The 27,602-nt window shown below is 40.5% G+C and overlaps 1 protein-coding gene across 1 annotated transcript in view; it reads right to left on the bottom strand.

Annotated features, from left to right (window-relative positions):
• The window catches only part of CCNY (cyclin Y), a 220,046-nt gene that overhangs the window by 181,659 nt on the left and 10,785 nt on the right, over positions 1-27,602 (bottom strand). The window lies entirely within an intron of this gene.

Raw genomic sequence — 27,602 nt, 5'->3', positions numbered from 1 at the left:
GGTGGCTCAGTTGGTTAAGCGACTGCCTTCGGCTCAGGTCATGATCCTGGAGTCCCAGGATCGAGTCCCGCATCGGGCTCCCTGCTCGGCAGGGAGCCTGCTTCTCCCTCTGACCCTCCCCCCTCTCATGTGCTCTCTGTCTCTCTCATTCTCTCTGTCTCAAATAAATAAATAAAATCTTTAAAAAAAAAAAAAAAAAAAAAGATTACTCCTGGGTTTGAAAATCCTTCCAATGTATAACCCAGCAGAGAAAATAAAAGCAAAAATAAAAATAACTTTAAGCAGTGTGTTTCAATTCTCTATGAGATGAGATACACAGTTAACTAACACATAATGAAACACAGAGGAGGAAGGCGGAGCAGGAAAGGGTAATTCCTGGCAAAAGCAGGAGCCAATGTGAGCAAAGGCACGTCGGCACACAAGCCAGGGATGGTTCACAGAATGACGAACTCTACTCAAGAGTCTGTGAAGGCACAGAATCAACTCAAACTACCCCATGCACATTGCTAACAAGTGAAATTCCTCTTCCGCCTGACAGATAAATGAAGCAATCTGAATGAAGTGGCTCCCTTCTGCCTCCCATCCTCTCCTCCTTCCTCATTGTCAGAGTTAAGGGAATCCCTGGGAGGACCCCTTTTCTTCTATACTGGCTCCATCCTCTGAGCCTTCAAAACACATAAGCATCTGCCATGTGGGGGAAAAAAAATAACAACACACACCTTTTCACTTTCAAATCGCACCAATGAGTGATCTGTCCTCATTGCTGCATCCTTTCTTGCCTTTAATGTAGCAGTTCAGCTTCTGTTCCCATTTAAATCTTTAAGAAACACACCAGAGTACCATTAATAGCCCACTTAATGCAATGGAATTTACTCAGCCTCCACCAACTTGCCTGAACACTCAATACTGTTTATCACCCTCTTCATCTTGAAGTTTCCTTCCTTTGACTTTTGTGGCCGCCTCTCCTGGTTCCTGTCCTAACTGACCGTCCTTTTCTGTCCCTCATTCCTCCACCTGCCTTCCAAACATAGGTACTGAATTCCCAAGGCTTATGGCCAGTGCCATAGGAATAATTACATCTCTGTCCTGATCCTCCCTAAGCTCAAGTCCCAAACTTAAAATTGTGGGGAGGATGAAAACACCTGTCAAGACTGGTACAGACTTGGGGCGCCTGGGTGGCTCAGTGCGTTGAGCGTCTGCCTTCGGCTCGGGTCATGATCCCAGGGTCCTGGGATCGAGCCCTGCATCGGGCTCCCTGCTCTGCGGGAAGCCTGCTTCTCCCTCTCCCACTCCCCCTGCTTGTGTTCCCTCTCTCACTGTGTCTCTCTCTGTCAAATAAATAAATAAAATCTTTAAAAAAAAAAAAAAAGACTGGTACAGACTTAGTTTGAAAAGGGCAGGATAAGACCTTTAGAAAGGCAGCTTGTGGAGGGCATCATGTGCCAGTGAGGGTCAGTGAAGGTCGTGGAGGAGGGAAGTGACTTGTTCAAAGTAATGTCTGCAGAAAGTTAGCCTGGCAAGACTGTGACGGATGGATTTAAAAGCAGAAACAAAGGCAAGGAAGACTACTCAGTCAAGCCTTGGGAAATAAAAACAGGAACTAGTGTAACAATAGTGGAAATAGGAAGGGGAGGTTCTGCGAGAGTCTGAATTGAATGAACAAAGAAACATCAGCTGTCCAGGTCTCTTGTCATCAATCAGCCAGTCCCTAACAGGTATCACCTTCCTCCCGTGTCCTTGCCTGCAGCTGCGCAATGGGACTACCACCATTGCCCATATGCGGTCCCTGTTTTGAAGGAACACACAGGCCAAGTAGGCAAGACAGGAAAAAGAAATCCAGCCTCTTTTTTTTTTTTTTTTAAGATTTTATTTATTTATTTGAGAGAGAGAGTGAGAGAGAGAAAGAGCACAAGAGGGGGGAGCGGGAGAGGGAGAAGCAGACTCCCTGCTGAGCAGGGAGCCCGATGCGGGACTCGATCCCGGGACTCCAGGATCATGACCTGAGCCGAAAGCAGTCGCTTAACCAACTGAGCCACCCAGGCGCCCGAAATCCAGCCTCTTTTTTAAAACCTCATAAAACAGTAAGTGAAATAAGCTACCAAGAGACAATCAACAATGAAAAGAACTTCTATCCAAGATTAGATAGGAAAGTAGTAATAGGGAAAGTATGAAGTACTTCACATTACCTGGCCAAGTCTCTGGAATAACTGCACAGCAATAAAAACAGAGCAGAAGACTCTGAATCATTATCACCCAAGGTCTATAATTAGCTAAGTTTATAATTACAGTGTTCAATTTAGCCTTCATACCTAGCCCGCTTCCAGGCACACAGCAAATATAAATCCCCAAAGAATATGTGGGGCAACAAAACTCACCTCCCCTCTATACCCTCACCTGTGAAATCCTGGGATTGATTTGTGGGGCCTGAATGAGTATAAGGTAAAGGGCAAATCATCTGGGCAATTTACTGAAACACATGTTCCCCAGTCCCATGCCTATAAATTCTGATTTAGAAATCTGTATTTTTAGGTAATTCTGATGTATAAAAGTGTACAGGTCACACTTAAAAACATTCTTGAAGGTGGTCTGCAAAATTTAAAGTTACACAGGTCGGAATTCAAATGCAGTTTCTATGGTATTTGGTCACCTCTAACCTAATAAAAATACTGATTTCGGGGCCTCTGGGTGGCTCAGTCGGTTAAGCGTCTGCCTTCAGCTCAGGTCACGATTCTGGAATCCCGAAATCTAGCCCCACATCAGGCTCCCTGCTCAGGGCTTCTGCTTCTCCCTCTCCTTCTCCCTCTGCCCCTCCCCCGACTCATGCGCACGCGCTCTCTCTTTCTCTCTCACTCAATCTCTCAAATAAATAAAATCTTTAAAAAAAAATACTGAATTCTCTGAGGTCGAATTTATGAAATAGTCACATATGTGATTGTACATTAGTAGACTTAGTCTTGGGAACACATTTCAGTTGCAAATGTTTATATATCTTCAGCTCACCTAAGTGTTAGTTCAGCACAATAAAAACCCTATGAAAATCTCAGGCAAAATAAACCCAACAAGGGAAAGCCCAATGGAGCAGTTTCCTCAAAAGCATATGTTAAGCCAAGAACTTATTCTCTTAATTTATATTTTCATAATTCTTTCCCATAAACAATTGATTTCTTTTGTGTTTTCTGAAAGCAGGAATCCCAAGTTTTCAGTGATTACTGATACAGTTCTATTTAAGTCTTCCCAGAGACCACAGCTTTCCTAAACTCTGTTGAGCCTTTTACCCTTGGCTTTGCACAAATATGATTAACAACAAACCTACCCCTGACACCAAATTATGTTCATACACTTAACAGTTTGGCCAATGCTTCTGCAGGGATGAAATACAGTGCTGATGAGTCCAAGATCACAGGAAGAATCTCTGTCCAATGCTCATTTGTCCTGCTTTGTCCCTCTATCCCACTGATACCCACATGGAAGTCCTCACCCACACAGTCACCAGTACTTACTCTTACTGTCTTGTCTACAATACATTGCAAGGCCATTCCTGCCTGATAATTTATTAGTCCAGACTGGTTTTTATAAGTTTAGCAGTGGACTACTTCCACAAAGCAAACTGGACAGATTTCCATGATGTCCGATCAGCAGGAAGTTCCTCAAGATAACAGACAAGCTACCACTACTCCATCCTGTACACTGGAAAAGTAGAACACTGAATGATTTCTGAATATAAAAGGGTGATAAGATCTCAGAATTCAGTAGTGGAAAGCACACGAGCTTGCAGTCTGGAGATCTGCTCACTGAGCCCAGCCTTACGACCTCAGATAACTCTGAGCCTTGATTAAGGAGAGTCCAGTAAGATGATCTCTGAGGCCCCTCAGAGGATCTAAAAATCTATGATCTTATGACTCTCCATCAAAAATCTTCTTTAATGCCAAGTGAGAAGGGCACTCCCCATGCCAGTCTGTGGAGCAGTCATTGCTCCAAGGCATCACTCAGCTCCACCTCTGGGGAGCACTCTGAAAACACCATAAAATGAGGATATATCCTGAGATTGTTCTACCACAAACCTGGGAATGGCAGAGATATGCCTGTGACAGTTGAACAGAGTATGAAATGATGACCCTAGTCTACCACATCCATGAAAATAACACGTATATATAGATGAACACCTGGCAGCAGATGGAGAGAAGCAAAAAAACTCAAGACAATTTCATTTAAGAAAAACTCAGAATAATAGCATAGCAATTCAATTTTAAAAGCTCTTTTCTGCAAATTAGGAAAAGACTATGATTATTCCATTTTTGCGGCATTCCATTTTTGCGGCAGAGTAGTTTCTGCAAATCAGTGCTAGAGATGAGGATGAAAGCTTGAACCCCAGAAAATCCACAAGACTCGCCCAAGGTCATGCAGCTAAAGACTGAATGAACACTGTACCAGGTCTCCCAGTTTCTGGTTAGGTATTTTTCCACTATAGAGCTGCTTTCCCAAATAAGCAGTGCTAAGGACTCAGCAGCTTCATCTGTGATCAATTCCGGATTCTATCCATTTGTACTTTCAAGAGTTCCTTTAGCATGTGCACCTAAATCACTCTTGATGATTTTACCTATTTCCTCGTATTGATACAAAAATAAATAACTAATGCCCTTCTAAGTATTAACCAAGCATTTTAAACCAGTATCTATACTCTAAAGTTTTAAAAAGGGTATGGGGGGGTGAGGTGTATGTGGATTAGATAAAATTAGAAGTCCCCTGAGAGTAGGTTTGTTCAATGGAATTTTTAACTTCTGGTAATTGAGACATGCCTTTTTCTGGTTTAGGAAAATGATGTTTAAACTGCAGAGCTGTGAAAATGTCCAGGGAAAAGATACATTTATACAGGTATGTCTGACAACCGTGCCCACCTCCGGATTATACTGCTCACGAGAGAAGATGCACTCTAACAAACAGAATGACTTCTCTAGAAGAGGCCACCTCAGGGAAGCCAGCCTCTTTCAGAACTGCATTCCAGAGATGTCTAAACTGTCCCAAGTTTTAAAGTACTTGTTTTACTCTTTAAAATCCATGAAACTTAAGCCCAAGTTATTTCATAAAAAATGACCTGTATCTAGCAATATTATTAACTAGTATTTACTGATTGCTTCCTTTGTACCAAATACTTTATCTTTTCTTTCATTTTTATCACTAAAACAATTCCATGATGTAAAGATTTTTATTATCCCCATTTTACAGAAAAAGAAGATGAGGCGGCAGAAAAGTTAAGTAACAGGCCCCGGTTTCTCACAGCTAGCCAACCTGAAGCCCGAATGAAGAGACCCAGCTCCTGACCCCTGGGTCTTCCTGCCTTTCAATAAGTTTGTTGTTGTTGTTTTTTTTTTAAGATTTTATTTATTTGACAGAGAGAGACACAGCGAGAGAGGGAACACAAGCAGGGGGAGTGGGAGAGGGAGAAGCAGGCCTCCCGCCAAGCAGGGAGCCCGATGCGGGGCTCGATCCCAGGACCCTGGGATCATGACCTGAGCCGAAGGCAGACACTTAATGACTGAGCCACCCAGGCGCCCCTCAATAACTTTAAAGGTAAGAACAGCCAATGACACTGAGAAATACCCCTATCTCCAGACAGGACTTCTAATTTCCCTCTTTTTTTAACTCGCCCTCCAATATAATCTATTGACTAATATCCAATGAATCCCCTAAAAACTCCAACTCAATCATCACATCACTCCCCTGCTAAGAAAAACATTCCTCACTGCCTAAGAATAAAGCTCAAATTCCCTAGCCTTCCATGGGGCCTCAGATGACTTCTCCAGTCTTCTCTCTTCACTCCTATATGAACTTTTCACAGTGCCAGAATTACTCTCTGAAACGCCTGCTTCAAATTCACTTTATTCGAAAAAGAATTACCTGGCACCTCCTGGTATCACTTATTCCATTACTTTCTGTTGAGCATCTCCTAGTGCCAGCACTGTGTTAGATTCTGGGGTACGATGGTAAACAGGAGGGGCATAGCCTCTGCCCTCACAGAATTGAGAGGCAAGCCTTCATACCACACTCCATGCCTCGGAAAGCTCATTCTCTCCTTTTCATCAAAATTCCACCTAGGCTCCAAGGTTCAGCCTGAGTCTCCTCCTCCTTCTGATTGCACCCATGGTTTTCCTCCTCCCACGTGGGTCTTGTAGCCTGCAACACTCACACAACACTACCCGTCAGTACCCCTGACTTTCCTGAAACTACAGCTACATCAAACTCGGTAATGAGCATGAAGCATGACACAGCGCCAGGCACTCAACAGGTGCTCAATAAACATTAATCCATTCGTCTCTTCCACTTTTTTATAAAATAATGATTTCTTATTTTGTAACTTTTCACTGTTAATCTTATTTCCCACATAAACTCTCTGTTCTTTAATGAGCAAGTACTGTTATTCCCATCCATATACAGCCCTACATTTTCATATGTTCAGGACTTATTAAAAGAAAAGATCTTTCATCATCCATTCTAAAGTTTGAGGATTTTATCTCCCTGCTAGTAATCATGCACTGTCCCAGGCTGTTTCAGTATAGGTCCATTTCCACCACAACTTTAAAATTATTATTTAAAATAATGCAAGTAAATAAGCATATGAAAAGATGTTCCACATCATATGTCATCAGGGAAATGCAAATTAAAACGAGATACCACTACACACTACACATTACCTAATAAAATGGCCAAAATACAAACAATAACAATACCAAATGCTGGCCAGGATGTGGAACAATAGGAACTCTTTTTTTTTTTTTTTTTTAAGATTTTATTTATTTGACAGAAAGACAGCGAGAGAGGGAACACAAGCAGGGGGAGAGGGAAAAGCAGGCTTCCCGCCGAGCAGGGAGCCCGAAGTGGGGCTCGATCCCAGGACCCTGGGATCACAACCCAAGTCGAAGGCAGACGCTTAACGACTGAGCCACCCAGGTGCCCCAGGAACTCTCATTATTAACAGAATGGTGGGAATGCAAACTGGTACTCTGGAAGACAATTTGATGGTTTCTTACAAAGTTGAAGATATTTTTACCATAATCCAGCTCCTTGGTATTTACTCTGAGGAGCTGAAAACTTATGTCCACACAAAAACTTGCTTGCAGATGCTTACAGCACTTTCTATTCATAATTGTCAAAACTTGGAAGCAACCAAGATGTCCCTCACTAGGTGAATGAATAAACAGTGATACATTCAGAAGATGGACTATTATTAAGCACTCAAAAGAAAATGAGCCATCAGCCATGAAAAGACATGGAAGAACCTTGAATGCATATTACTAAGTGAAAGAAACTATACAGGCCAAGGGCAGACTGCTCCAAAACGTGCCACTCTGGCATACTGATTATTCTGAACAAAAGGTACTTAAGAGACATCCTACCTAAGAAGGATATTCAGACTCTCCTCCATCTCCCTAAAAGCAGGAACTAAATCTCCCATGGAAAAGCTACCCTCAGGGCACCTGCATGGCTCAGTCAGTTAAGTGTCTGCCTTCCGCTCAGGTCATGATCTCAGGGTCCTGGGATCAAGCCCCACATCAAACCCCACATTGAGCCCCACATCAAGTCCCTCATCAAGTCCCACATCGGGCTCCCTGCTCAGCAGGGTGTCTGCTTCTCCCTCTCCTTTTGCCCCTCCCCCTCCACTCATGCTCTCTTTCTCTTGCAAATAAATAAAATCTTAAAAAAAAAAAAAGCTACCCTCCCTGTACCAGTAGCTAAAGAGATGTCCTTATCACCAGAGATAGGAAATTTAGAGTCCACAATGCTGTATAAACAACCCTTGTTACTTTTTACAAATTTAGTACCCCAGCCCAAATTCTGTTTAGAATTCCTTACTAATGGACACTCCCAAAGTTGAGTTTTCTTTGTCCTGTCAATTCCTTGCAGATTTATTGTCCCTTTGTCTGAAAAGTATAAAAATTGCCTGCTTCGGTCATTTCTTTCTCAATTTCCTTATTGTGCCACTGTGCACACGTAATAAAACTTTGCTTATTTCTCCTGTTAATCTGTCTCATGTAAATTTAATTCACAGTCCAGCTGGAAGACCTTAATGGATAGAAAAGAATTTTTCCTTCCCTTCAAACCAATCTGAAAAGGCTGTATACTGTGTGATTCCAACTATATGACATTCTGGAAAAGGCCAAGTTTGGAAACAGTAACAAGATGAGTGGCAGTCAGGAGTGGGGGTGGAAGGGAGGAACAAACAGAAAGTGCGCAGAGGATTTTAGGGCGTGAAAATATTCTGTATGATACGATAATGATGGATACCTGTCATCGTACATTTGTCCAAAGCCACAGGATATAGAACACCAAGAGTGGACTCTAAGGTAAACAATGGACTTTGGGTGATTATAATGTGTCACTGTAGGCTCATCAATTTTAACAAATATACCACTCTGGTGGGGGATTTTGATAATGGGGGAGGCTATGCATGGGGGGCAAGGGATATAGGAGAAATCTCTGTACTTTCTTCTCAATTTTGCTGTGAACCTGAAACTGCTCTGAAAAAAAAAACGGTCTTTAAAAATAAAGATAGAAAATAATTCAGGCCACTTTCTTTCAAGAAGCCTCTGAACTTGAAACCTTTCTCAAAACAAAGATAAGAGTGCATCCTAACCAAAAGTGTGAAAGAAGAAAGGCCCCCTTTTGTCCCAAATGTAAAATAAGCATCTGGAAGCCATGACCAGACAGTTGGCTAAGTCCAGAAGAAGATGTGCCAGCCTCACAAACACCACACTACTGTGCTTAGGTGGGCCTTTGTATCAGAGAAGGCAGCAGCACTGGTGCCCAGGGCAAGAACACAGAACAGTGTTCCTCAGCCCAGGAAAAGAGGGCGAAAGGGCTCCAGACTTGCCGTCCCAGGAACCAAGATTCTCTATTAAGCGACGCAACAGGCAGCATGTACAGAACCCCAGGCAGAGAGAATGTTGGCAAGAGCTCCCAACGGACTAGCCAAATGAGCTACAACCTCCCTCCACGGAGGCCCCTTTAAAGATATCACCCCAATGTCAACCCGGGTCACTTTATTTTTGCCCTGAATGAAACAGAAAAAATAGACAAAAGATTTATGAATATGTAGATGCTACCTTAAAGCTGCCTTTGTGTAAACATAAAACCCCTAAAATGTTTCTCATGCTGATTAACCACCTTTCACAAATGCCAATTTAGAGGGTAAATTGGCACAACCTTGTGGGGAAGGTGGGAGCAGGTGGCCAACAGGGAGCATTTTAGCAATGTACATTAAACAAAACAAAAATCTAAATATATACCTACTGTCTGACTTAGAAATGCTAATCTTAAGAACTTCCTAAGGAACAAAGATGTAGCCCCAAAACCTATGTGATTAGTCTTCTAAGAATTTTATGAAATATAAAAATTGTCCGTAATATAAAAAAGGGTGATAAGTAAATGATGGCAGGGTCATAAAACAGAATACCATACAGTGATTAAAAATGATGAGACAGAAGTATGTTTATTGACATGGAAAAGCTAAAGCGAAAAAAATCTAAGTTTTATAACGGTACCCACAAGGTACCTCTCACATAACGTAAGGAAACAAGGGCAAGGAAACAAGTAACACTGTTTCCACAGCAAGGCAGTTAAAACCCTTTTAGTGGAGATTCTATGTTGAACAACGGACAGTTCAGTTACCCTATGAACATCTCTGTCCACTCCCTTCAAAGCACACCACTCAAGGAAGTAGCAATGACAGCACAGGACCTGTGCTATCCAACAATAGCCATAAGCCATATATGGCTATCTACATTTAGATTCTTTAAAATTCAGTTCCTCAGTCACACTACCCACATTTCAAGTGCTCAACAGCCACATGTGGCCGGTGGCTACCATAGTAGACAGCACAAATATGGAACACTTCCATCTTCACAGAAACTCTACTGGAGGGCACTGCCCTAGCACAAAAGGAAAAGAGTAGGCTCAAAGAAGACAAAGTAGGGTTTAACTAATAAAGAATGGAAGTGCATGCAGCCCAAGCTTCCAGGTTTGGTGACACACGAAGCTTTAGCCTGGCCTATATAGCAACTGCTGTAAAACCACAAACTCTCATCTGTTAATAGAGATGTCAGCAATAACTGATAATAAACATAAAGTATACATCTAAGTGAAATCCTTTGAAGCTGAAACCTACAAATGTTAACCTTAGTCCAATGATATGTCCACTGCACAAAAAGACTTCTGCACTGTTCTCGGGAATGAATCCCGTTCATTTCAGAAACAAACAAAAACCCCTCATTTCTTAAATTTAGATCCAAATCAGTATTAAAGCATTTGATCACTCAACTTGTACATGAAGCCCCAAATCACATGCTGCTTTTTGCAAAATAAAATAATCTAATTTATTCTCAAAAAGCAAATCATTGCTGCTATCCCATCAAGAAAAACGTATGTGTAACAAGCTAAAAGGAAATTACTATTTTTAGAAAGCCAGTGACCTCACTGAGATGCACTTAGTGCACGTATGTACACAAATTGATATCTTTGCATGTATCTACACATATAGACACAGAAAATGAGAAAAAACAGGTATGCATTTACTAAACACTCTAACACTGCGTCTTCATCCTCCTGAGATACATCAACTCTTCATTTTTCAGGTCAATGAACATGAACAAGGAACTCAACCATCTAAAGAGAAGAGAATCTCTTCCCATTCCCTACAACAGACAAACAAATGTCTTCTATCTGGTTTTGTGATACACTAATAATTCTGTAGCTGATAAATCAGTCTAATCACTTTTAACTTATTTTGAGAGAATTTTCAGATTACAGAAGAACTGTAAAAATTTTCAAATTCCCATTCTCACTCAGCTTCTCCTAAGGTTAATACCTTATACAGGCAAAATATAATTTTCTAACTAATACTGATACTACTGCTAAAGATTTTATTTAGATCAATAATTATTTTCTTTTTATCTAATATTACACTTAACTGGAAATTTCTAAAATACAAAGATTAATGGGGGCAAAAGAGAACTGACAACTCAGAACCCAAGGAAGTTAATCAAAAACATCTCAATTTGGAATAGGTAACCCAGTGGCAGGTAATCCTGACAGTAACAGCATACAAATCAGAAACCATTTTAGCTCTGGTTATTTATTCTTCTGTGGCTTTTAATTTGTGAAGTTTATAATTTATTCAATTGGTAGTAGGAAGCACTGAAATGTCTCCTTATTTGTTAAGCACAGAAGAAATAAATCTAAGGTTTCTTCTGACCTTAAGATGTTAACACTGCAGTAAAATAATCAACCACTTATTCTACCTAAGTCTTTATACCATGAGGACAGTTAAACATATATGTGTAAATATTTTTTTTTTCTTTTCTAGCTGAGTATCAAATTTATATTACTCTTGCTTTCAATTTCAAATGCCCTCCAGAGAAAATAATCAATGTCCTCCAGGAAAGATAACCTATCTTATTTATACTCCATAAACCTCACCAGCTCAATAAACATTACCAGGTAAGTTTAAGACAGAACTGACTCTTCAGTATGAAGCCCAGTGATAAACATCTTTCACCTGTATTTGGAATTTTCTACCTTCCAAAGCATTAATGTCCAAATTTCAACATGATGCAAAATACATTTAAGTTAACTATTAAACATATCCTAACTGGCTACTCTCACAAGCATATACATGGTGTATCTGGGACTTATACCAGCACTAGGAGAACTCATAATAAAAAATGTCCACATTTTGGAGTTCCTGGGTTGCTCAGTCAGTTAAGCATCTAACTCCTGATTTCGGCTCAGGGTCGTGAGACTGAGCTCTGTGTAGGGCTCAGAGCTAGACGTGGAGCCTGCTTGAGATTCTCTCTCTCCCTCTCCCTCTTCCCCTCACCGTCCCCATACGTGCTCTCTTTTTCTCTCTCTAAAATTAAAAAAAAAAAAAAAAATGTTTCCACATTTCAACAAGGGCCCAATTGTCACTTAGAACCATTCCCCAGATTTATGCAGCCTTGGCTTTGGTAAAGACCTCAATGTGTAAAAGAAAATGTTTTTTTATTTATTATTTTTTAAAGACTGTATTTATTTATGTGAGAGAGAGCACACACGCACAGTAACAGAGCGGAGGGGCAGAGGGAGAGAGAGAAGCAGACCCCTTGCTGAACAGGGAACCAGACATGGGGCTCCATCCCAGGACCCCAAGATCATGACCTGAGCTGAAGGCAGAGGCTTAACAGACTGAGCCACCCAGGCGCCCCCACAAAGTTTTTTTAAACTGTAATAATTACAAGACAGAGTTAACAGGCTAATGTATAAAGAACCCATATTTTTGGAAAAAAGCGAAAATAGTAACTAGAAAAAATGAAGTACAAAATCAAAATTCACAGAGGTAATGCTCATACTAAAGCTGACTTTCACATAAGAATTCAAAACTTTTTAGAAATGTCATCTGTAATATTTTACACTATTGTGAACATGAATTCAAAGATTATCCTAATGGTCTGACTCTCCCACCACAACATATTTTTAAATTAGTTAAATGCCTAACATTATTTTTAACCAATTTAAAAACATACGTCTGGTGGTCAAAAAGCAGCTTTTTGATATATCTAATTACACAGAGGACAAATAGGATGCAAAATTTAGTCAACTTGCTGTTATTAGTGTTGATGTAGAACAATGCTAGATTGAATAACCTAAAGATAGGAATTAAAAAAAAAAACTGTTAAATCTGAATACTTCAGTTTCACCCCTGCATGTCTATTCTCTTGTTCAGAAGGATGGGGAATTATGGGCGGAAGGGTTAAAAGACAAAAAATCATATGAGATATGAGATCAAGGGATCCCAAACCACTAAGAGTGCTGTAACACACATCTCGTCCAGTAAATCTGGATCCTTCGATCATCTCTTTGACACCAATCTGGGGATGGGAACATTCAGATCTTTCCACATTACTTAAATTTGAAAATTATATTCTTAACAGGAATCTATAAAGTGAATTTTGGAAAACCTATCACTTACCATTGAAAAAGACTGTATAAAACTGCTTAAACTCAAAAATTTTACCCTTTCCCTTCTCAAAGCCAGTATTTCCTCCTTACTTCTCCAACCTCCCTTCACTAACACAGCATTCATCCAATCTCCAAAGATTCAGGGTCAACTCTGAATCCTCCCTCTCTCTTACGCCTTTAGGCACAAAACTATATTGCTGCCTCACTCACTTCTTTCAACAATGATTTCATAACTTCTCAGTGTCAGGTGGGTGGGGAATACAAAGACTTTTGTAAAAGCCTTTGCTCTGACTCAGCACATTTGCAGTGTCAGAGTGGGGGGAGGGGAGTATGGCAGCAGCAGGACAGCTTCTATGTATAACTTCCCTTTCATTCCAACTATCCCACACTCAAGACTTTGTCAGTGAACCAACGCAAGTGATCTCAATGGTTCCGATCTGTTCCTGCCAAGTTCCCTTATCACCAACGTATTAAACTTCCTAGGACCACTATGCGCAAGTGAGCCTACTCCCCAAAAAACCTGACACTCCCTAACTTGGAATTCAGGATCCTACATCACATGAACTCTGTTGTAGACCCAAGACTTGTCCAGACTGTTCTACCTCTCTTCTGAGAATAAACTGACTCCATTCACCATGACCCAAATAAATCCTGTAGTTCCCCACCTCTAGGCCTTTCCTATTGTCATTCCCCTTCTACCTGAAATGTCTTATGTTCTTCTATTCACAAGAACCACCCACCCAAAAGACCCAGCCCAACCCATTATTCCATGAAGCCATCTCAAATTACACGAGGCAAAAGTTGTCTTTTCCACCTCTGACATCTTATAGCACATTTTTTTTGGTTTGACTTTAGCATCTACAACTAACATGGTTCTTATGACACAGTGCCTTAAATGCTAATGTGTATACTTCTCATCTTTCACGATTAGAATTTCATGACCTATTTGAATTTAGTGACCTAGAAATCAGAGGCCATGTCTCATGTATCTTTGTAATACTTATGTACTTAATATAATATTGTGGTCCTCAGATGTTCAATATTACTTGTTAATGAATTAATGAAGATTTCGGTGAGCAAACTGACAATTCTCAAACCTGTATGACAAATTACCCACATATACCTGAAAAATAACATGCAGTTTTTTTAATTCCTGCCTACCTGTTAAGTTTTATTCCTTTGACTCAAAAAGGCAAAAGACTTTTAGAAATGTCTCCTAAGGAAACGCCTCCAAAGACATTAGAATAAAATATATTATTATTAATGAGAGTTTTTAAAAAGAAAGAAAAACCTAAGGGACAAAATCTAAATCTAAGAATTCAATGCTACCATCATTAGTACTGCCGTGATTAAATACAGAACTGATATACCTGGGGTACCTGGGTGGCTCAGTCGATTAAGTGTCTGCCTTCGGCTCAGGGTCCTGCGATCGAGACCAGTGTCGGGCTCCCTGTTCAACGGGGAGTCAGTCTGCTTCTCCCTCTCCCTATGCCCCTCCCCTACTCATACTCTTTCTCTCCCTCCCTTCCCCCCTCTCTCTCAAATAAATAAAATCTTTAAAAAGAAAAAACAAAGTACAACCTATAGTAATATCATGTTAGAAGATTATTTAGAATTATTAGAATTAATTTTATAATAAGAGAAAAAGAAAATTAGGAAGTCATGGTAACAGCATGACCCCAATTTGAAAGAAATATACATCTACATCTATGTATGCAAAATACGTGTATTCGAGAGAATACAAACCACTGAATAAATGGATGAATAAATACCTGCATTTTGGTAATCTCCCACCACATAAACTTGCCTTCTGATCCACAGACCTGTATTTCTCTCTTTTTTAAAAGATACAGGTTTCTAAACACATCATTAGGGTATTTTTGTTCATATTAATATAAAATAATAGTGTAAAATACTTAAAACAAGCATTGCTGTGCATGGTGGGATTATAGATAATATTTTTCTATAGACTTCTCTAAATTTTCTACAGTGAATATATTGCTTCTATAATCAAGGAAATAACAAATATTGTCTTTTAAAACAAAATCATTCCTTTTGGTCTCATAAAGGTAAATATGATATGGCAATCCAGCTTCTGGATCAATCTGATTCATATCACATTAAAGATTAAGTGACAACACAATTGTTGTCACTTAAGGAAGGATCTGTGTTTCGAAACACAGATCCTTCCAGCAGCTCCATTTCTGGATATATATACCCAAAAGAATTAAAAGCAAAGACTCAAGCAGATGTTTATACACCCATGTCTGCAGAAGTATTATTCACAATAGTCAAAAGACAGAAGCTGCCCAAACGTCCATCAACAGATGTGTGGATAAACAAAATGTGATATATACATAATGACGGAATATTTGGCTTTAAAAAGGAATGGAATTCTGACAGATGCTACACCATGGATGAACCTTGAAGACATTATGCTAAGTGAAATAATCCAGGCACAAAAGACAAATACTGTATATGGGGGTACATATATGAGGTACCTGGAGTAGTCAGTCAGAGAGACAGAAAGCAGAAAAGTAGTTGCCAGGGGCTGAGAAGGGGGAGATGGGGAGTTATCATTTAATAAGTACAGAGTTTCAGTTTAGGAAAATGAAAAAGTTCTGGGGAAGGATGGTGCTGATGGCTGTACAACAATGTGAATGTATCTAAATGGTTCTGAACTGTACACTTAAAAATGGTTTTATGTTACCTATAATTTTGCCACAATTAAAAACACACACACAGTTGTTTACAGTGAGACAATGTTTGCTGAAGTCCAGTGGCTCTAGATATATCAAGGATAACCTAACCTAGGATTCTCAAACAATCGGCATCTATGAATTCAGACTGGATATAAAGAGTAGGGTAGACAGAAAAAAGGCCCTGAGGGGGGCGCCTGGGTGGCTCAGTCATTAAGCGTCTGCCTTCGGCTCAGGTCATGATCTCAGGGTCCTGGGATCGAACCCCACATCGGGCTCCCTGCTCCACGGGAAGCCTGCTTCTCCCTCTCCCACTCCCCCTGCTTGTGTTCCCTCTCTCGCTGTGTCTCTCTGTCAAATAAATTAATTAATTAATTAATTTTTTTAAAAAAAGGCCCTGAGAACAACCTCATTCACATTCACACAATAGCTTATTACAGAACTGACCTGTACACGGGTGGGACAGGACAATGGAAGACAAGAGCTTGGTGAATGACAATCAGAGGCGATGTAACTATTTTGTATGGAGATATCAATTACACCACAAAGTGAAAGAGGTGCAGAAGAATGGGTCTGCCATGGTGCCCCAGACACCCTGCATTTATCCAAATAGGCCATGTAGGCAAGGTCTGAACCACAGTTGATACGACTTGGAGGAATATCTCATAATCTTCCTGTATCACAAGAAGGGAGGATGGTCTGACGAGCCGCTAAGAGACTGTCTTAGGCCATTTGGGCTGCTATAACAAAATATCACAGGCTGTGTAGCTTATAAACAACAGAAATTTATGTCTCACAGTTCTGGAGGCTAGGAGTCCAAGATCAGGGTGCCAGCATGATTGGGCGAGGGTCCTCTTCTGGGTTGCAGACTTCTCACTGTGTCCTCACATGGTAGCAGGGGCTAGGGATCTCTTTGAAGTCTCTTTTATAAGGTACTAATCCCATTCCTGAGAGCACCATCCTCCTAACTTAAGCTCCTCCCGAAGGCCCTACCTTCCAATACTATCACATTGTGCATTAGGATTACAACACATGAATGGGGTGGGAGGCCAACATTCAGACCACAGCAGAGGCCATCTCCCATTAACCTCCATGTCTCTCTGGTGGCTGTCATGAGACAGGTTCTCAGTGTGTCCTGGGTTCTGGTGAAGTATAGGGCTCTCTACACACTCGTCCACCCTGCAACCAAATAGAGACCCAAAATATAAGCCCACTTAACTGCAATCTAGACTTGGCTTCGTGGCAGCAGTGTATCCCATGACACAGGCAGTCACTGGGCTCTCTTACTTCAGTGTCACCCTGTCTGCTGTGTTGGGAAAAGATTACAGGAAGCTGACACCTTTGGCTTATTCTTCTTTTCTCTGTGTGTAGGTAATCAACCACCTAAATCCAGAAGTGATTTGTTGTATCTTTACTGATCAAATCGGTCAGGCCTTCGCCTTGCCTTGTCTTGGGTGCGTGAGCTCAACAAGAAGTAGTCACAAATGACACCAAGTTCTTGAGACTACTGCTACAAACCAAATGCTAATCTGTACATGTGAGCAGGATAAAGCAGACAGTTGCCAAAATTCACCTTTTCACTTGTTCTTCTGTGCAGTACAGTCTTGTCTTCCTCCACTAAACCCATCCTTAAGAGCAGAGACATGTTCTCTTCTACTTACCTGTATGATTTTATCAGCTCCAGGGAGACAGCGTTATGCACTGGCAGCACTGTAAGTATTGCTGACCATCGCACACACTGTTATTTTGTCCCTGAGCCACAAGCAGGTAAGGTGCTGCTCTCTGACTTCACAGAAACAAGCAAAATCATGACAGTTTAGGAAAAGAGAGAGAGACTTATTTAAGGCCACATTTTCAGGCATCATGATTGGCTACTGATGTTACTGTGATGTTCTGTAAAGGAAAACATTACATCCATATTTTTTAAGGGGGAAGAAACCTTTTTTTCCAAACCAAGAGAAAAATTATTTCTACAAAGCAAATATCCTGCCAGAAACTAAGGAAGTGCTCAGGAATGATAAGGACATATCTAAAGAATACAGTTTGGAAAGGAACCAGTTTGAAGAGGCTCCCACCAACCAAACCTGGGACAATTTAAGCAACAAAAAATAAGAGATTACAACTCACCAAATAAAATAAGAATCCATGACTCCGTACTGATAATTATACAAATGGGGAGAAGAAAGAACTCTTCCTTACAATGCCTACCGAAAAATAGAGGAGCTAAAAAATTAATGGACATTACAACTAATGAGTGAAAGTTTGATAAGAAATAGAATACTTACATAGCTTCAATCTCCCCACAAATTACTTACTATTAATTAAAGCTACGTTACACTGAAGAAACCTGAATGGTACCACCCCTTAACCAAGCAACACTAACATCACCAATGCTGAGATGAATAGATAGCATGTGCCTCTTAATATGATATATCACTTCTGCAATATTCCTGCCAAAAATGTATATACAACCTGAATCTAATCAAGAGAAAACATCAGACAAACCCAAACTGAGTATTATTTTACAAAATAACTGGCCTGTGCCCTTTAAAAATGCCAAGATTATAAAACACAAAGAAATGTTTATTAGATATTGAATAAATGCAGTATCTCTATTCATCCACGTATTTACTGAGCACCTACTACGTGCCAAGGACTGCTCCAGATAATGGGAATATTATGATGGGCAAGACAAACATAGTCGCTATCCTCATGGAGTTTATATTCTGGTGGGGAAGGGGAGACATACAACAAACAGGCAAACAAAGTGAAGCGAGAAAATGATGGAGCTGCCACAGTGGGGAGAGGGTTCCTTTCTCTGGATTGTGTTTCTAGGAATAGAACATCTGAGGAGGTAACACAGGATGCCCAGGAGTCAACCAGGTAATCATCTTTGGGAAGATCTTGCAAAGCAGAAGCAATAACAAGTGCACAGACAGACCCCAGACAAGGGCAAGCTTGGACAAGGAAGCCCTTGATGTCACTGTATGAGAAGGGAGGTCTGTGTGGCAGGCAGGGACGAACACTAATTACTGTGAGCCACGGGGAGGAGTATGTGCTTAACCACAACAGGAGTCAAGTAGGTTTTGAACAGGGCAGTGACATGATCAACTCCACATTTGTTAAGGGGAGAGAAACAGGATTACAAGAACAGCCTGAAAAGAGTAAATCATAAGAAGCAATTAATATTAAGAAGCCAGAGAAATTTGCTGCTCCATCTTCCCAGAGATCTCTGCAACTACAATACAGAGACTTTTTTCTCTACCAGATTCTAACAGGAAATAGCAGCACTATTACCAAATCTAAATCTACAATAATGGAGTATTATGTGAGTAATACATTAGGTTAAATAATGGGAGTAGATTTTTCCAAAGCAGCACCACCCAGCAAACCTTACTGAAACCAAGTAAGTGGACCCTGCCATAATTAGAATCACTCTTCTGGTCTCCACATCCGCCCTGCCCCAACACCACTTGCCTTTGCTTCCCCCCATCCGTATACACCACCAGCTTCTCCCCTCAGACTTCTGAGGGCTGTTAAGAGACCTATCTACCACACAGCAATTCCCAGAGACTACTCTGCCAGGCTCAACTTTTAAACAACAAAACAACGTCTTACCATGTATAAAGTTACCACATACTTAATCTGCTTTAATTGCTGCTACTATTGGACTGCTCAAATCACACTCTAAAGACAAGACTCAAAACTGATCACCTGAGTAATCTACAAAGCAAAAAGAAAAATACTGCAGGAAAGGCTTTCAGTTTCTATCTTCATAATACAAAAGTTTTTATAGCTATGTCAAAGTGTGCATTATTTTAAAATGCTATGGAAGTAAATATGCAAAAATGTCAATAAAAACCTTCTTTGCCTCTTTATAATTTATTTAAATCAATTAGAGCCAAAAGCACAGTGTATGTGAAGACCCTAAATGGGCAGTTTTAGAAAGAACAGAAATGCTAATTTCATTTTAAGTTACATCAACTGCTAAAAAAAAAAAAAAAAGCTATGATGAGAAAACTGACAGATGTTCGCAGCATAAGAATGTTTTATAAAAAGTGGATAAACCTGGAATTTATGAGGGGCAAGTTCAGAAAGAGAGAGAAATAAATTGTAATTTTATTTAAATTTTATTTGTAATTTTATCGACAACTTATCGATTTTCTAGCTTTTAAGTTACCAAAAGTCTCAAAGACATCTCTGTTAATTTCTTAATATAAATAATCATGCTTTTCTGCTAAGGTCTATCTTTGCAAAATGGGTGCTAATTTATCCCCAACCTGAGTTTTACCCAAATTAATTCATTTTAGGTCTACTCTTTTGGGAGTGTATTGGAAATGCCTTAGGAAAACTAAAACATGGATTTTAAAAACAAATATATAAGAAAATTATTTCTAACTGCCCTTCTCTGGGCCTTCCTCAACCATTCACTATCCCGCTCCAACCTTACCCCTTGTATCCATTCCCAACAACAAACAGTGGTAAGGCTTCCTGTCCATACCCTCAGCCTTGACCTTCACCATGCCATAGATGACTGGACACCTTTCCTATTAACTTATCTAAGTGAACTCAATCCTTTCTCCTGGGGAATTGGAGCAGACTCTAGTCAGTCTTTTGTGGACCTAGAATTGAAGACATTAGGGTAGCCATTTGCTACCATAGAGAAAGAAAAAAAAGCTATTTTATAATAAAGATTTAGAGAAAAATAAATATGAGACATAGAGAAAGATCAGATCAACTAAAACTGACAAGAGAATTTAAAAGTAAAATACTTAAAGAAATAACCGCCTCAGTTCCTACAAGCTATCCAACTCCCTATTCCAAGTCCTTGTAAGACTCAGTTATACTGGCTTCCATAAAATATCCTCATGTACTTCCGGTAATTCTTCCCTCCCCCACTCCCCACCCAAATCAGTTTTAGAGGATTTCTGTTACAACCAAAAGAATCTTAATTAATGCTTGTGGTAAGCAGCCTCCAATATAACCCCTAAAGTACTTCTAGGTAGTCACACTCTTGTATAATACCATCCCCTTGAATGCAGGTTAGATTTTAGGGACTTGATGTAACAAACAGCAATGATGGAATGTTACTTCCAAACTTAGATTATAAAAAGGCAGTGGCTTCCATCTTGCAGGTCTCTCATGCTCTCTTTCAGATCACTGGCTCTGGGATGGGGGAGGCAGCTACCATGCTGTCAGCTTAAGGAAAGGCCAATATAGCAAAGAACTGATGACTATAGCCAACAACCAACGAGCACCTGATGCCATGAACAGCCATTTGAGTGAGTCTGGAAGCAGAATGTCTCCAAGTTGCACCTTGACAGGACTGCAGTCCCAGCAGACAGCTCGACTGCAATCTCCTAAGACACCCTAAGCCAAGGGCTCCCAGCCTAGCTCTGCCTGAAGTGCTGACCCACAGAAACTGAGAGATAATACTGTTGCTCTAAGCTACTACATTTGGGGATAATTTGTTACAGCTCAATAACTAATACAATCCTCTAAGACATAATTCTCACTCAGATTAACATCACATAAAAAAATAAGATGGGTCAAGATTAATTTCTTCTTGGGAATATTTAACCTTGTGAGAATCGTTGTGCTGAGTGAAAAGGCTCTGACCTTCCCCCCACCCCCAACAGGAGACTTGGCTCTCAGTCCACAAAACACTATAAACTAGTTGTGTGATGCTAAGGATAAATCCCTCTTAGCACAGTTGCCATATCTGGAAAGTGAGGATCTCTACAGTACTTGATCATATGAATGTTCTAGGATTCTATCAAGGCTATTTTCTCATATGCAACATTGCTTCCACAGGTCTGAAGACATCTATTCTGTCTCCCACGTTACAACTCTGAGTAATCATTTTACAAAATCCAGAATATATGCAAAATACACAAAACTGGTCACCAATGCACATCCATCCATTATGAAATCTTTCAGAACAAATGTCCTCCTAATGAGCATAATTCATTATATAAGATGTTTGGGGATTAAGCCACCAAGAAGTTCCATATTACTTACTGACTTCAGAATGAACCTATGTGCCAATCCACCCTGGATCTTTCAGAAACAGAGCTTCCTTCTGCCTGTAGCACACTTCCTGGCTCTTCCCCACTCCCACCCCTCTTGCTCTTGCCAAAAGATTGTCTTGGCAAAGCCTTTCCTGACCACATCCCCTCATCAACCAGGGCAGAGGTAATCACTCTGACCTCCCTTCTAACTCTGTATATAGCAATCATCCATTTGCATATCTGTCTTCCTTAACAGACCATTAGGTCCTTAAGGACAAGGTCCAAGTTATATTGACCTTGCATTACCAGCACCCAGTTGGGAACATGGAACTTAGTACCTGGAAGAACTAATGTTTGTTGACCTACTGAAAAACTGAACCTTAAACTCCCCGGGGGTGGGGGGGGCGGGGAATCAAATTATCACACTTCTTAAAAATGCCCCCTCCTGGGGTGCCTGGGTGGCTCAGTCTGCTGAGTGTCTGCCTTCGGCTCAGGTCATGATCCCAGGGTCCTGGGACTGAGTCCCACATCTGCCTCCTTGCTCAGCGGGGAGACTATTTCTCCCTCTCCTGCCACTCCCCCAGCTTGTGCACTCTCTCTGACAAATAAATAAAATCTTTAAAAAAAAAAAAAATACACTAAAAAAAAAAAAGCATCTGCCTTTGGCTCAGGTCATGATCTCAGGATCCTGGGATCAAGCCCCACATCAGGCTCCCTGCTCAATGGGGAGTCTGCATCTCTCTCTCTCCGCTCATGCTCTGTCTCTCTGAAATAAATAAATACAATCTTTAAAAAAAAGAAAAATGCCCCCTTCTCAGGCCAGCATCTATGGACTGGCCATAGTAGTCGTGACTCTGAGCCTCATCATTGCATGCACCAAATTCCCTCCTAAACTGTTGGAGAATAAGCATCTCTCAGCCAACACTTGCCTACTGAATTCCACTTTCTCTCCAACTTCTTCTCTGTGGTTGAAGAGAACACATTCTACAATCACTTCCACATAGGGGATTTACCACTTGCTAAAAATGTTAGTTTAAAAAGAAAGGAACTCCCTAATTTCTGTTTGCCTAGTTCCTTACAGTATTAACATTCTGCTTAATACAGTCTCTTCATCCATCTATAGGGAGAATTCCAAACTGAAAACCCGTCACCACTTTTGAACTCGGGAAAATAATAATAATTTTGTGATCAGTTTTCAGCCACTTCACACACTGATGCCACCCTCAGCATCAACAGTTATTTTCAAATAAAAAATAACAAGAGACAGTATTCTAGATAAACCTCAGTGGAATAAAAAAAAGTGAAATGAAGGCCAAAACATCATATATCAAGCATCTTATAATAATACCTGGAAATTAGTCAGAAACACAGTCAGAAACAAACAACACAGGCTAACTTAGATCTCAGGGATCACTCCCATCACGGGCTGGCTAAACTGAGCCACCAAGCTGTTCAACGAAAAATGGCTCCATAGACTGTTAGGCTAAAGACACTCAAGAGTAGCATTGGCCTTTATTAAGAGACTATGATTTCCATTCACCATAAATACCCCTTTGTATACAATACCCTAATAATGAGCTAGTTACCTGTTCACCAAAAGAGGTCCTGTAAGGGCACCTAATAAGAAGCACTTTTGTTCATCTTGTTCCAATGCTTTTGTATGCTTAGAATGAAAATATCTTAAATATTCTATAATTATAATTTTCTGCTTCAGAATTATGTCCCTGGTCCCCACAAACTGCTAAGAACCCTTATGTAAGTAGTACAAAATATGTTTTGTCATATTTTCATTTTGTACAAACAGGCTTTGTGTATCATTTGCATTTGAAAACCAACTCAAAGAACTCAATACATTTAACTTGGGTAAGGCTAGACCTTCTCTGAGAGAACTTATTTAATGGAAATAGGCATATACTGGGGTTGGTTAAACTTTAGATTCACCCTTAAAACAATACTTAATGAGGGCGGTGGCTCAACTGGTTAAGCGTCTGCCTTCGGGCTCAGGTCATGATCTGAGGCTTCTGGGATCGAGCCCCACATCAGGCTCTCTGCTCAGCGGGGAGTCCGCTTCTCCCTCTCACTCTCCCTCTGTGCTCGCTCTCTCTCTCTCAAATAAATAAAATCTTTAAAAAACAAACAGACAAAACAATTCTTAATGTCACTTCGGAGAATACAAAAAGAAGAGGGAGGAAATAACCAAGGTCTAGCTGTTTCTGCATGACTTGACTTGATCTGATGAGTTTATCTTCCATATCCCTTCCAGATGAGCCACATGAACAAAGACTGGCTCCTTCTATGACTCCAAATAATGCTATTAAATGGTTGTGCAGATACTGACAGCCCCAGAACTAGTCACAGCACTGATGAATTGGTCTTCCCATCTTTCTACCAGGAGCCTTTTCAGTCTCCGAGTAATGGCTCCAGCAACCCAGTTTTCCTCTGTGTTCTGTAACAAGGGTGCTGAAAACCAGCAAAAACTTACCACACCTTTCAGTATATTACACCAAAAAGGAAAGAAAGAAAAAGAAAAGGAAAAAGAAAAGAAAGAAACAAAGAAAACAAAAAAGGAGAAGCTATAAGGGAAGAAAATTAAGTGATTTTTGAATTTAAGTAAAGATTACACACCTTCCTGGTACACACAGAAAGCTATCCTACCACCCATTGTCAGAATTGCAAGCAGTATCTTTGTCAATAATACCATTAGGAGCACCATCTTAGAATGTGACGCTAGTTCTAATGAGCTCAAACGAACAATGCATCCCTTTGCAAAACTGGTGGAGGAGGGGCAGGGCATCACTCACATCAAGTCTGAAGTTAATAGCACCCCCTAGAGCTGTGCAGCCTAGAGTCTATGAAGTTCTACCCCCAGGCCTTGAATGTGTCAAAGTCAAACCATTAGGAAGTTGCTCTACTGTTTCTTTTACACCTTGAATCCTAGAGCCTATAGCTCAATGGTTCTGGAGAGAAGTAGGAGAGTTGCCCCCTTGGGGAGATTATATTTGGCAACGTATGGAGACATTTTTGGTGTCCTAACTGGGGGTGGGAAGACACTACCAGCATCTATTGAGTAGAGGTAGGGATACTGCTAAACATCCTACGTGGACAGGGCAGCCCCCACCACCAACAAAAATTATCCCGCCCAAAATATCAGTAATGCCAAGGTTGAGAAACCCTGGCACAGCTTAAGAACTTCTACTTTACTGAAAGGGTTCCTGAATTGTATGCTAAGAAGCTAGGCTCAAGTGAATATACTTTCACTGTGGCTAAACAAGACAAACATCCATTTATGAATGTTACTCTGAGGAATAAAAAACTAAAAAGTATATGGGCAATTTACAGACTGTCCTTCTCGACTGGACACCAATATTGTGGTTTGACATCACATTTCAAACCACGTTAATCAAAGCCAGATACTGAGAGGAAAGGGAAAAGCACTCATTTTATGCCTTGAACTATCAACCTTCCATGCCCAAAGTGAATACATAGATCTAGTCTGAGGACATAGGAGACTGGGGGGCAAGGACAAGGTTGCATTAAGCCATGCCTAAGTGGCGGTTAACTGGCTGCCACCTAGCAGGCTAATGTCCACACTCACCTACCAACATGAGCCCTTTGCTCTTTTTTCATTTCGGCCAAACACTCCTTCCCACAATCCCCTTCATTCTTCCCTTCTAGTCCTGTCACAGTGTTGTCTTACAAATACCCCGGCACAAGAATAAATTCATTTTCAAAAAACCCAACAAATGTTCCTGTCAGGATATTTACTAGTTAAATGAGAGAAGAAAATATTGTCTAGATAGCCAGTCTCCCAGTTTCATGTCAGAATGCCACAGGGCCTCTCCCAGCAGAACATCTCCATCAACTCTGAAAGTCATTGCCATGCTTGCTACCCATCCCAAATCATTCTCAAGGATGCAGAGGCACCCAAACATCTCCCAATATAAAAGCAACCAATCCACTTCTGAGGCCTGAGGCCTATTTCTTACCACTCAGGGCCTTGCTGGGCTGTTGCAATGCATGCTGTGCTGTCTTATATTTGGGTCCTCCCTGACTTGTCCTACCTTAACAATGCTGCCACAGCTCCTCCTCACCTCCCCTCTTCATATACTTCACTTCCAACACCCAGAGGCTGCCAACAGCTTCTTAACTTGAGTTACCAAGTAACCCTCCTACTGCAGAAGAAAGCTCTACAAACAGCCAAGTGTGCTCACATGGCTTGCACAGTGCTTAAAATACATGGCCTGTCAGGAAAAAACATCTTCCACAGAAGCAAATGGTTTGCAAAGCAAGAGTATGTTCCCTACCCCTTAAACTTATCCCTGAGTGCTTCATACTTAAAGTCACACTTTTGAATACCGGCTTTGCCAGGCTTCCTCCGCACTTCCTACAAAATATAAGAAATGGAAAAATCAGACATTAGATTTATTTTATAGAAAAGATTTGCTAAAATTAAAGTGAATAAACAATTTGTATCTCTTCAGTAACACCAACTTTAGCTTTCAGGAGACAGAAGGCGATCTCTAATGCTATATAAACCCTGTTTACCCATGCTTTTCAAGTAAAACTACACATTAAAATAACAGCCCATTGCTTACACACAGCTGGAGGCTGTGGGAAAATAAAATTACCCATATAAACTTTCAAAAGTAATCCTCACTGTAAATGAAGTAATACTTGATGAATCTGTGAGTCTGAAATTTTTGAAACTGAATTAAACACAGCATCATGACTTCATTTCTCAACCTGGACTAGGTTTTAGGTACACAGAAGCCCTAAAAACCCCTAAAAAAAACCCTAAAAAAAAAGAAAAGCCCTAAAACCTGGACTTCTAAGCAACTATACAAAGTCTGGATCCATACCTAAAAACCAGAGATAGTTTAAAGGATAATTATGATTACACTTAATGGAACAGCTATAATGAATTAATATCCTAAAAGAATACAGATTCATTAATGGACAGAATACTAAATTTAGAGTGAAATCTTTTCTTGAAAGGCAAAGAACAGATGTCTTAACCCATCCATCCATTCCCTAATTCCTCTGATTAATGGTAAATTTGCAATAAGACAAGGAGTTTACCAAATATAATCAAAATACATTTAATAACTTTTCTCCCTTTTTGCCTACCAAGAACAGAAGCAACCATCAACGGGAAAGAATTTGCTTATAAAATGCTTTAAACACTACATTCATGGTTTTGCAACACTCAGCTATATTACATATGAACCTCCACAGAGGGTACTTCCTATTCTTCCTCCTTAAAGCCAGAAGGTCTATAATCAGAGGTGTCCAAAATAGAAATGACTTACATTTCACCGTCCAACTAAGATTTCTACAAGGCTCACAAAGAAACTGTCAAGGATGCAACTGCAGTTGCTAACAATTATCTTTGGTGTACTCCAGCTGTACTTTTCTCAGTGCCAAAAGCCAGCTGACAGTTCTACAGATGCTAGTGCATCTCCGCTGAGCATGGCACTCACAACTATCATACCCAATGAAGCCCCACTATACATCCCAAGTAGGGTGTGAAGATCAGGAAATAATGACCCAGGAATTAAAATTACATGTACTAGGTAATGTGGCTACAGAGTAACAAAACCAGGTTACAATAATTTTTTATCGAAGTCCTATAACCATGGGAAACAAGACACTTAGCCCAGAAATGTTACCAGCACTCAAACATTTTAGAACTCCTTTTTTAGAACTGCCTTTCAGTTCAATTTTTCAGCCATACTAAAAAACAAATTAAAATTAAAAGTTTCTGGGCGCCTGGGTGGCTCAGTTGGTTGGGCGACTGCCTTCGGCTCAGGTCATGGTCCTGGAGTCCCGGGATCGAGTCCCCGCATCGGGCTACCTGCTCAGCGGGGAGTCTGCTTCTCCCTCTCCTGCTCCCCCCTCTTGTGCT

This window comes from Leptonychotes weddellii, chromosome 5, assembly GCF_054177405.1.
Source record: "Leptonychotes weddellii isolate Sample4059 chromosome 5, ASM5417740v2, whole genome shotgun sequence".
NCBI classification, from domain to species: domain Eukaryota; kingdom Metazoa; phylum Chordata; class Mammalia; order Carnivora; family Phocidae; genus Leptonychotes; species Leptonychotes weddellii.
Note: the sequence above shows the minus strand (reverse complement) of the source record. Positions and strands in the feature narration are given on the sequence as shown.